Source organism: Triticum aestivum, chromosome 5A, assembly GCF_018294505.1.
Source record: "Triticum aestivum cultivar Chinese Spring chromosome 5A, IWGSC CS RefSeq v2.1, whole genome shotgun sequence".
NCBI lineage: Eukaryota > Viridiplantae > Streptophyta > Magnoliopsida > Poales > Poaceae > Triticum > Triticum aestivum.
In genome coordinates, this window is record NC_057806.1 from 654,922,464 (window position 1) to 654,934,681 (window position 12,218).

The window sequence follows — 12,218 nt, forward strand, 5'->3', positions numbered from 1 at the left end:
ACATCATGTTCAAAATTCATTTAAACCTGAGATGGGGATTGACTAAGCCCTAGCACCAAATGAATTCAACTAGGGTCAAAATAAAACCTTTTTCATTGAACTCAAAATGTCCTCTAAAAATGTTCAACATTTTTGGTTTGAGGTGGAAGCATCTACCAAAAATGGTTTATATTTGTGCAGGACATATTTGGTCACTGAATTAAATCATATAGTATTTTCATTTGGGCATTTAAATGCTATTAAATATTACAAATGCTCAAATAATCATAAACTAAAATGTTTACTGTTGGATATATTCTAAACAGTAGCCATGTTTAGTTTCATGATTTTTGAAAGTGTCTGAGTATTTTTAATAAAGCCCTAAATTTACAGAATAATAGAAAACTGAGATAATTAGAAAAAGGGAGATAGAGAGAGAGGATACCTGGCCACTTACCCAGCCCAGCAGTGCGGCCCACTGGCCCAACTGCCAGTCGTCATCTCCACCGCGCCAGTCGGACGCCGAGCGCGTGCCCGACGCGCGCGCACGGCCGTGCTGCCACGCCACCTGCCTGCCTGCCTGCGTCCTCGGGACAGCGCAACGCCGCGGGTCTTCCTCCTCGGTGCCGTCCCGATCGATCCGGCCTCTCATTCCTTCCCCTTGCTCTCTCCCTCGCCGTTTCCCCATCTCACCGAATGCGCCCGCCGCCACCGACGAGCACCACCGCAGCCATCGCCTCTCCCTCGCCCCCTCGAGCAGCCCAGAAGCTCCGCCGCATCTTCCTCGTCCTCTCCACCGAGTTACACGGCGCCGGAGGCCCTGCATCATCACCATCTTCGTCATCTTCGTCGCCGGCCGTCGGAGATCCCCTTCACCGCTGCGCACGCTCCGGTGCTTCCCCGAGCACGCCGAAGCCACCCCTGCATCCGCCGTGAGCTCCTCTACCGACCCCCCCCCCTTCTCCCATGTCCATTAGCTCGTCGTATCCGTCGTTTCCGTCGAGACCAAGACCTCACCGGCGCCGGACTTGTCGCTGTCGTCGTTTTGGTTCACCTCCGTCCAAACCGAGCACGCAGACGTACTCAGAGCACTCCCAGGAGCCCGTAGCGCCCACCAACCCCTCCTCCCATGCACCATAGCGCCGAACCCGCCGTTGCCCGAACTCCGGCCACCGCCACGAGCTCGACTCCGGCGAGCCCGCTCCACCCCAGCTCCTCCCACTTGCACTACCAGACGTGCGCGACCCCCAGCTACGCGTAGGACCAATCCGCCGTCCAAATGGTCGCCTGTGGGCGAAACCCGACGCGCTCCGCCGCCACTGACCTCGCCGGCGACGAGCCGTCGGCCTAACCCCGGTCTAGTTAACCACTAATGACCCAGCTAATCACCCTATGAGCCACTGCCATGTGGGCCCCTGCGCCTAATTAGGATTAGTATATCTTTTTGTTTAGTTTAGTCTAATTGCAGTGGCCCCACGCGTCAGTTTTGACCGTGCTGACGTGGCCGTTGACTGGGCCCACCCGTCAGCGGCACTAAGCAGCCCCAGTCACTGACCAGTGGGCTCCCTGGTCAGTTTGACCCGGATCAGCCCCTGTTGACTCTGCTGACGTCAGCATGACGTCATGATGACGCAATAATTCCTTTCTGGAATTTAAATAATTCTTAAATGATTTATTATTTTCAGAAAATGCCCTAAACTTCAATAAATCATAGAAAATTAACTGTAACTCCAAATTAAATAAATTATATATGAAAAATTATCAGAAAAATTCAAGGAATCCATCTGTACCATTTTCATGCATGTTAGAACAACTTATCACTACTGTTTAGGACAAATGAATTAAATGGCATCTGAATAATCACATATGGAGTTTGAATTTGAATCTTGTATTCAAACCAACTTCCCCGAGCACGCCGAAGCCACCCCTGCATCCGCCGTGAGCTCCTCTACCGACCCCCCCTTCTCCCATGTCCATTAGCTCATCGTATCCGTCGTTTCTGTCGAGACCAAGACCTCACCGGCGCCGGACTTGTCGCCGTCGTCGTTTTGGTTCACCTCCGTCCAAACCGAGCACGCAGACGTACTCAGAGCACTCCCAGGAGCCCGTAGCGCCCACCAACCCCTCCTCCCATGCACCATAGCACCGAACCCGCCGTTGCCCGAACTCCGGCCACCGCCACGAGCTCGACTCCGGCGAGCCCGCTCCACCCCAGCTCCTCCCACTTGCACTGCCAGACGCGCGCGACCCCCAGCTACGCGTAGGACCAATCCGCCGTCCAAATGGTCGCCTGTGGGCGAAACCCGACGCGCTCCGCCGCCACTGACCTCGCCGGCGACGAGCCGTCGGCCTAACCCCGGTCTAGTTAACCACTAATGACCCAGCTAATCACCCTATGAGCCACTGCCATGTGGGCCCCTGCGCCTAATTAGGATTAGTATATCTTTCTGTTTAGTTTAGTCTAATTGCAGTGGCCCCACGCGTCAGTTTTGACCGTGCTGACGTGGCCGTTGACTGGGCCCACCCGTCAGCGGCACTAAGCAGCCCCAGTCACTGACCTGTGGGCTCCCTGGTCAGTTTGACCCGGATCAGCCCCTGTTGACTCTGCTGACGTCAGCATGACGTCATGATGACGCAATAATTCCTTTCTGGAATTTAAATAATTCTTAAATGATTTATTATTTTCAGAAAATGCCCTAAACTTCAATAAATCATAGAAAATTAACTGTAACTCCAAATTAAATAAATTATATATGAAAAATTATCAGAAAAATTCAAGGAATCCATCTGTACCATTTTCATGCATGTTAGAACAACTTATCACTACTGTTTAGGACAAATGAATTAAATGGCATCTGAATAATCACATATGGAGTTTGAATTTGAATCTTGTATTCAAACCAACTTCATTTAATCTGTTGCTAGTTGCATTAGCTCAAAACACATTCATATTGCCATGTCATGAGCATGCATCATATTGTGCATTGCATTGATTCCTTTCTGTGTTGCCGGTATTTGTCCCCTCTCGATAGACGTGATACCGATGATGTGATCGTTGACACTGATGAAGACTCAATGTTATCTTCAGAAGTGCCAGGCAAGCAAAAACCCCTTGTTCATTCCGATACAATCCTACTCTCTCACCCCTGCTCTCTTTTAATGCATTAGGACAACACCGATTCATCTGTTACTTGCTGCGGTAGCTGAACCCCTTTATCCTCTGCATGACCTGTCATTGCCACAGTAAATAGATGAAACCCACTAGCATGAGTAGGAGTTGTTTGAGCCCTGTTGTGCCTACTCATTCATGCTTATTGTCATGCCTGCTACTGCTTAGAGTTGTGTCAGGTCTGATTCATCCGGGATGAATCAGAGGTGTGTGAACATGTCCTACTGTGTGTGAGCTAAGTGTGTGAACACGATTTGGTAAAAGGTGTCGGTGAGAGGCCATGTAGGAGTACATGGTGGGTTGTCTCATTGAAGCCGTCCTCAGGAACTGAGTTCTGTGTTTGTGATCCATGATTCAGCTACTACCATACATTGGGCCCTGAAATATGACCCCGCTCGACTTCTTATTCACCCTAGTCCTCTGTCCAGGAGTTGCAAGTAGTTTCTGGTGTTTGTAGTATGCTGGAGGCCGTGGACAGCGCTGACCGTAGGGGTGGGCTGTGATGCGGTAGGCACGTGGCCGGGTATACCGGGCGCCCGTTTGGTGTCACGGAACCCTGTTCACATCGTTTGGGGCTGTGAGCGAAACTCCGGCCGGATCTCCTCATGGATGGAACCCGAATAGGCGATAAACCTGGACTAGAGACTTGAGTGTTTAGGTAGGTCGTGGTCTACACCCACGTCAGCTTTCGCTTGAAGTCTGCCGAGCACATGTCATGTGCAGACGCTAAGTGGTGGAAACATGTATGAAGAAGTACACCCCTGCAGGGTTAACATCATCTATTCGAATAGCCGTGTCCGCGGAAAAGGACTTCTGGGTTGCTTATATCAGTTCATAGACAAGTGAAAGTGGATACCCTAAAATACGCAAGATAAGCGTGAGTGCTATGGATGGCGTTCTCGTAGGGAGACGGGAGCGGATCCATAGTGGTGTATTGATATGGTGAATATGTGGACTCGTGTGCGCCACCTCAAAAGAGTCGCTTGCAGTCGTAGTTTAGGATAGCCACCGAGTCAAAGCTGGCTTGCTGCAGTTAAACCCCACCACCCCTTTGTTGATAATGATGCATATGTAGATAGTTCTGATGTAAGTCTTGCTGGGTACATTTGTACTCACGTTTGCCTATTTTATGTTTTTGCAGAGAGACTTCGGTCTCACTAGTAGTTCCGCGTGGACTTCGACGTTTAGCTTGTTACCTCAGCTACGATCTTGTGCCCTCGGCAGGATCTGGTAGATAGCCAGGCTTCTCAGCCTTTTTCAGTTATAGATGTCTGTACCCAGACATGATAGCTTCCGCTTGTGCTTTGATTTGTATGCTCTGATTGTTGGGTCATGAGACCCCTGTTTGTAATATCTCGCTCCTCGGAGCCTATTGAATAAATTACTTGAGTCGTAGAGTCATGTTGTGATGCCATGTTGTATTTGCACATATCGAGCATATTGTGTGTGTGCTATTGAAATGCTTGGTATGTGTGGGATCTGACCATCTAGTTGTTTATCTTTAGTAGCCTCTCTTACCGGGAAATGTCTCCTAGTGTTTCCACCGAGCCATGGTAGCTTGCTACTGCTCCGGAACACTTAGGCTGGCCGGCATGTGTCCTTCTTGGTTCCTGTGTCTGTCCCTTCGGGGAAATGTCACGCGATGAATATCGGAGTCCTGTTAGCCCGCTACAGCCCGGTTCACCGGAGTCCTGCTAGCCCAGTGCTACAGCCTGGATTCACTCGCTGATGACCGACACGTTCGATGCTGGGTCATGAATGCCTGTCCCTGTAAGTCTGTGCCACTTTGGGTTTACGACTAGCCATGTCAGCCCGGGCTCCTTATCATATGGATGCTAGCGACACCGTCATATACGTATGCCAAAAGGCGCAAACGGTCCCGGGCTAAGGTAAGGCGACACCCGTGGGAATACCGTGCGTGAGGCTGCAAAGTGATATGAGGTGTTACATGCTAGATCGATATGGCATTGAGTCGGGGTCCTGACAGCGTTGGTATCAAAGCTTGACTGCCTGTAGGATTACCAAGCCAAACTGGTCGAAGTTGAGTCTAGAAATTCTTTAGTTATATAAGGGAATTGATTGTGGGATGAAACGTAAGGCTCTTTTTACTCCTTATACTTTATGCCCTTCTGATCTGAGTCATCTTATCTTTCCTATGGGGATTAAGAACTAGGCTATCTCTTCTTTCTATCAGGATCACGTGTTACTAATCCGTAGACTTATAAGGTTGTTGGATTAAGCTTGAGTTCAGTTCCTACTACTTCCGTATGTTAATTGTTGATCTCGAAACCTTGATATTGTGCTTCTGAGTGGTTATGCCACCATTTTTGTGAATGTCTCAAATCTTTTCTGAGCATTTACAGCCGTTATGTTGTCCGAGTCATCCCAGGTTTCTAAATAGTCTGAAGCATTTGCAAAATCCCTTCCTCCCGTTCCGATGTTCCTTTGGGCCAGATTAACCACACTAATCGGTGAGTTGAGGTACTTTGTTACCTCGGCGTATATGTTGGAGATATTATTATGACCCTAGGTGTCTTAGGAGATCATCTAGTAATTTAGCTATGATTTGTGTTCCCAGTGTGATGATTCTGGCCATCATTCTCGAAAGCATCCCTTGATGCTACTTAGTAATAGGTATTCTGTTCCTGGGTTCTTGAACCCGAGATTCACTCTACCTACTTCATGTTGATAGTAATTGCTAGCGCCTTTAGGATATTAGTAACCTTTGCGATAGTCCTTGAAGTCCGTGGTATCTTCTTCTTCCAAATACCATGAACTACTTATGGCAGAAGTTCCTCGTTGAACTGAAATATCACAACAGGATTATTCTTGAGGAGTTCTCCATTCATAAATCGTGACTCTGCCAGTTCTACCTTTCTGCATGGGTTATCCGGAAGAAATATGTTGAACTTGGTTCGACATACTAATCTATGCATCCACAACTCAGAAAATTATATGTTCCTTTGAGTTGTTCTCTTTAGTTGCATTCTGACCCTCGTCTATCAATTGATAGTCAAGAGTATGCGTGCGTTCGTTTATCGATGCCTATTACTCTTGTGGTCCGTCAAGCCATTCTATCGCAGAATGACTAGGAGAAACAAACTCCAGTACCTCTTCCATATCTAGGATTGGGTCAAAGCAATTGTTCTCCGCAAATCAAAATGCCAGCCCAGCTTTTGGTTCTGTTCTACCTTGGAGTATTACCCCCTTTATGTCAGAATTGTCATGAGAACTGCACCAACTCTCATGAATTTTGACGTAGTGATACTTCTCACCATCATTACTCATTCCTCGGTTCCATGTGGTTATAACCGGAATGTCGACAAGTGAATCGTGGCGTGTGAAATCAATACTGCTAGCAACTCTGTTGCTTGGTAGTTAAATGGACGATAACCTCATTCTTAGCGTATTGATTATTGAATCGTCACCCTAAGACTGATCGTGCTATCTAGTTCTTATTTCGGTGCACCCTTCGATTGATGAGTTAGGATCTTGTCAAGTCCTCACTCATTTGATCATATCGTCTTGCCCTCAAAAGCGAGATTGTTCTCGAGCCTAGTAACATACCGGTGGTTCGTGATTTTCCGAATATCTTCTCGGAAGTATTACCAGGTTGTTCCCTGACTGTTATGTTGAGCTCGTGATCAAGTTGGTTTCTTGTGAACCACCCTCTCTCCAAGATCGGTGTTAGATATCCCTGAGCTAGTTGGTTAAGCTAGACAACAACTTGGAGAATTGGAAGATAAAAGCTTGCCTAACTCAGTTTGTTCCAAAGGAATATTCTTGTGTAGTGTGTGTTGGAGAAAGATGATATCTTCATCGATTGGTCCCTGTGATCAGTTGCTGGACCTATTGTCTTATCAATCCTTTGATTTGAGTGTCGGCTATCGTCAAATCAAATCAGTACCAACGATGCTCGTAATGTTGTCTTATTCGTGGTTGATCCCTCGAGCATACACCATTATATCTTTTGGGTCTGACCAATGCTATCACCGTGTTCACTTAACTATGGAATTCCTTTTAAAAGGAAACCCAGATGAATTGTTGTTGTGCCCATTGACAACATCCTTGTCTTCTCCATAATTTTGCTGAACATTAAGCTAGTGTTGGAAACTTTTGAAAGCATTTGTTCATGCTAGCTCATGAAGCATATGTTTGGATGAAGGTAGTGACTTCCTTTAATTCATGTGCATCTGATGCAAGTTGCCGCCGTGGATTCGAGAAAGTCAATGTTGCTTTCTTTGGAATCATTCCAAGTCAGTCATGCACGTGCAAAGAGTTCTGTGGTCTGTTAGACCGATCATCCTCATTCCATATGTATATCCTAGCACACCAAGCCACTGATTGAGTTGTTCAAAGATAAAGGAGTCTGTCCAAGGTGAACTCTTTGGACTTCCACGCATGGAGACTTCGATGTCATTAATGATGGTTCCCCCTCCTGAACTCGGTAGTGTTTTATTATAAGACTACTTTGTGGTCATGCTTGTCTTGGACAACGTGTTCACATGTTTGTAGCAGAACCAGCTCATGTTTTGGAGCTTGCTATCGTAGTTCATCTCCCGAGAATCCCGCAACGTCATCTCGTCGATTTGTGTTGCAAACTTCCGTTTTTCTTCCTAGACTCGATGAGTCTGGAATATCCTGACACCAACCAGATCTGAACCTCAGGCAGATATGATGATTGGAATATTTCCCAAGAATTATAATATTGGTCGCGCGATAACCGGTAAGGTGGATGTCGTGGCCAACACACCCAGCCGGAAGACCTGTTATTATAATATCTTGATTGATGGAGTTGGCCACCTCCCCATAAGGATTTCGTAGGATCTACTCCCTAGTTGTTCCTTATGGATTTTTGTGCTCCCGAAGTCCGACCTTTACTTGATGTTCTAGATACCAGACCATTTCAAGGAATGGGATACGCTAGTACATCAAGGAGAACATTAGAAGCGGAGTGCTAAATGTCTCTCGGTCGATCGTCCAGATTTTCTTTCCTTGGCATTGCTAGGGTGAAATCTGAGAAAGTGTTATCTTTCTTTGCATCTGCATTCTCCATCATCATTCATCATGGTAGCAAGTTGTGTTGCCGGACCCTTGACACGGATGTTGGTAAAACCTTGATGATTATGGAAATGCTCAAGTTCTTGAGAGCACGCACAAGCGCTACGAGTTATCATCGGCACAAACTAGGATTCCTCTCAGTTTCCTCGGCAATGCTACGACCTTTTCAGACAGTGAATTCACTCCCTATTGTTGGGTTCTTCCCCAGTTACCAGAATCGTTCCCAGCATTTGCATTTTGTTCCCAGCTTGCACCACCAATGTGCCATTCAACCATGGGTCCCTTCCATTTCCGGTGATAAGCAAATTCATCCATTGCGTTGTCTTCAACAAGGTAATCCACATCATCCAAGTCCGAGTATGCCATTCTACCGACCCCCTCCAAATGATCGCTCGAGAATTGCCTTAGGCTGGTTTAAAGAGTTTCAATGATCTCTGAATCAAAGGTAATTCTTTTTGCCACTTAAGATAATAATCTACGAATCACCCTTCTCCAGGATGTTTCGTCGTGGTATCATGGCAACTCAACTCCTCGCTACATTGACAATCGTTTACCACCTTCTTAGGTGTGGAATTGTTGTCTACCTAGTGAACCTCGTCATCTGTTCCACTCCATTCCTCTAGAGGTGTGCTTCGTCTCTCAGCTCGAGAGATGTTGCTATGTCACATTCCGGGAGTTAATCCTGAGTTGTTCGACCTTCGAGAAGACCGATCCTTCTAGAGTTTTCCTTTCCTCTTCTTGTCATGATTAGCTGGAGTTCTCAGAGCAAGACGACAAAACAAAGATGGTGTTCAAATCAACGTTCATTTGAAGTGCAACCTGGATCGTGAAGATTATACTAGTTTGCGTTTCCCCTTCACCTTACCCTACGCTTGAATCTCGAGACGAGATTCTTGTTTAGTGGGGGTGAGTTGTCACATCCCTAGTTCTGTCAATGCCTAGTGCATGCATTAGAGTGTTACATCATGTTCAAAATTCATTTAAACCTGAGATGGGGAATGACTAAGCCCTAGCACCAAATGAATTCAACTAGGGTCAAAATAAAACCTTTTTCATTGAACTCAAAATGTCCTCTAAAAATGTTCAACATTTCTGGTTTGAGGTGGAAGCATCTACCAAAAATGGTTTATATTTGTGCAGGACATATTTGGTCACTGAATTAAATCATATAGTATTTTCATTTGGGCATTTAAATGCTATTAAATATTACAAATGCTCAAATAATCATAAACTAAAATGTTTACTGTTGGATATATTCTAAACAGTAGCCATGTTTAGTTTCATGATTTTTGAAAGTGTCTGAGTATTTTTAATAAAGCCCTAAATTTACAGAATAATAGAAAACTGAGATAATTAGAAAAAGGGAGATAGAGAGAGAGGATACCTGGCCACTTACCCAGCCCAGCAGTGCGGCCCACTGGCCCAACTGCCAGTCGTCATCTCCACCGCGCCAGTCGGACGCCGAGCGCGTGCCCGACGCGCGCGCACGGCCGTGCTGCCACGCCACCTGCCTGCCTGCCTGCGTCCTCGGGACAGCGCAACGCCGCGGGTCTTCCTCCTCGGTGTCGTCCCGATCGATCCGGCCTCTCATTCCTTCCCCCTGCTCTCTCCCTCGCCGTTTCCCCATCTCACCGAATGCGCCCGCCGCCACCGACGAGCAACACCGCAGCCATCGCCTCTCCCTCGCCCCCTCGAGCAGCCCAGAAGCTCCGCCGCATCTTCCTCGTCCTCTCCACCGAGTTACACGGCGCCGGAGGCCCTGCATCATCACCATCTTCGTCATCTTCGTCGCCGGCCGTCGGAGATCCCCTTCGCCGCTGCGCACGCTCCGGTGCTTCCCCGAGCACGCCGAAGCCACCCCTGCATCCGCCGTGAGCTCCTCTACCGACCCCCCCTTCTCCCATGTCCATTAGCTCGTCGTATCCGCCGTTTCCGTCGAGACCGAGACCTCACCGGCGCCGGACTTGTCGCCGTCGTCGTTTTGGTTCACCTCCGTCCAAACCGAGCACGCAGACGTACTCAGAGCACTCCCAGGAGCCCGTAGCGCCCACCAACCCCTCCTCCCATGCACCATAGCACCGAACCCGCCGTTGCCCGATCTCCGGCCACTGCCACGAGCTCGACTCCGGCGAGCCCGCTCCACCCCAGCTCCTCCCACTTGCACTACCAGACGCGCGCGACCCCCAGCTACGCGTAGGACCAATCCGCCGTCCAAATGGTCGCCTGTGGGCGAAACCCGACGCGCTCCGCCGCCACTGACCTCGCCGGCGACGAGCCGTCGGCCTAACCCCGGTCTAGTTAACCACTAATGACCCAACTAATCACCCTATGAGCCACTGCCATGTGGGCCCCTGCGCCTAATTAGGATTAGTATATCTTTCTGTTTAGTTTAGTCTAATTGCAGTGGACCCACGCGTCAGTTTTGACCGTGCTGACGTGGCCGTTGACTGGGCCCACCCGTCAGCGGCACTAAGCAGCCCCAGTCACTGACCAGTGGGCCCCCTGGTCAGTTTGACCCGGATCAGCCCCTGTTGACTCTGCTAAGGTCAGCATGACATCATGATGACGCAATAATTCCTTTCTGGAATTTAAATAATTCTTAAATGATTTATTATTTTCAGAAAATGCCCTAAACTTCAATAAATCATAGAAAATTAACCGTAACTCCAAATTAAATAAATTATATATGAAAAATTATCAGAAAAATTCAAGGAATCCATCTGTACCATTTTCATGCATGTTAGAACAACTTATCACTACTGTTTAGGACAAATGAATTAAATGGCATCTGAATAATCACATATGGAGTTTGAATTTGAATCTTGTATTCAAACCAACTTCATTTAATCTGTTGCTAGTTGCATTAGCTCAAAACACATTCATATTGCCATGTCATGAGCATGCATCATATTGTGCATTGCATTGATTGTGTTCATTTCTGTGTTGCCGGTATTTGTCCCCTCTCGATAGACGTGATACCGATGATGTGATCGTTGACACTGATGAAGACTCAATGTTATCTTCAGAAGTGCCAGGCAAGCAAAAACCCCTTGTTCATTCCGATACAATCCTACTCACTCGCCCCTGCTCTCTTTTAATGCATTAGGACAACACCGATTCATCTGTTACTTGCTGTGGTAGCTGAACCCCTTTATCCTCTGCATGACCTGTCATTGCCACAGTAAATAGATGAAACCCACTAGCATGAGTAGGAGTTGTTTGAGCCCTGTTGTGCCTACTCATTCATGCTTATTGTCATGCCTGCTACTGCTTAGAGTTGTGTCAGGTCTGATTCATCCGGGATGAATCAGAGGTGTGTGAACATGTCCTACTGTGTGTGAGCTAAGTGTGTGAACACGATTTGGTAAAAGGTGTCGGTGAGAGGCCATGTAGGAGTACATGGTGGGTTGTCTCATTGAAGCCGTCCTCAGGAACTGAGTTCTGTGTTTGTGATCCATGATTCAGCTACTACCATACATTGGGCCCTGAAATATGACCCCGCTCGACTTCTTATTCACCCTAGTCCTCTGTCCAGGAGTTGCAAGTAGTTTCTGGTGTTTGTAGTATGCTGGAGGCCGTGGACAGCGCTGACCGTAGGGGTGGGCTGTGATGCGGTAGGCACGTGGCCGGGTATACCGGGCGCCCGTTTGGTGTCACGGAACCCTGTTCACATCGTTTGGGGCTGTGAGCGAAACTCCGGCCGGATCTCCTCATGGATGGAACCCGAATAGGCGATAAACCTGGACTAGAGACTTGAGTGTTTAGGTAGGTCGTGGTCTACACCCACGTCAGCTTTCGCTTGAAGTCTGCCGAGCACATGTCATGTGCAGACGCTAAGTGGTGGAAACATGTATGAAGAAGTACACCCCTGCAGGGTTAACATCATCTATTCGAATAGCCGTGTCCGCGGAAAAGGACTTCTGGGTTGCTTATATCAGTTCATAGACAAGTGAAAGTGGATACCCTAAAATACGCAAGATAAGCGTGAGTGCTATGGATGGCGTTCTCG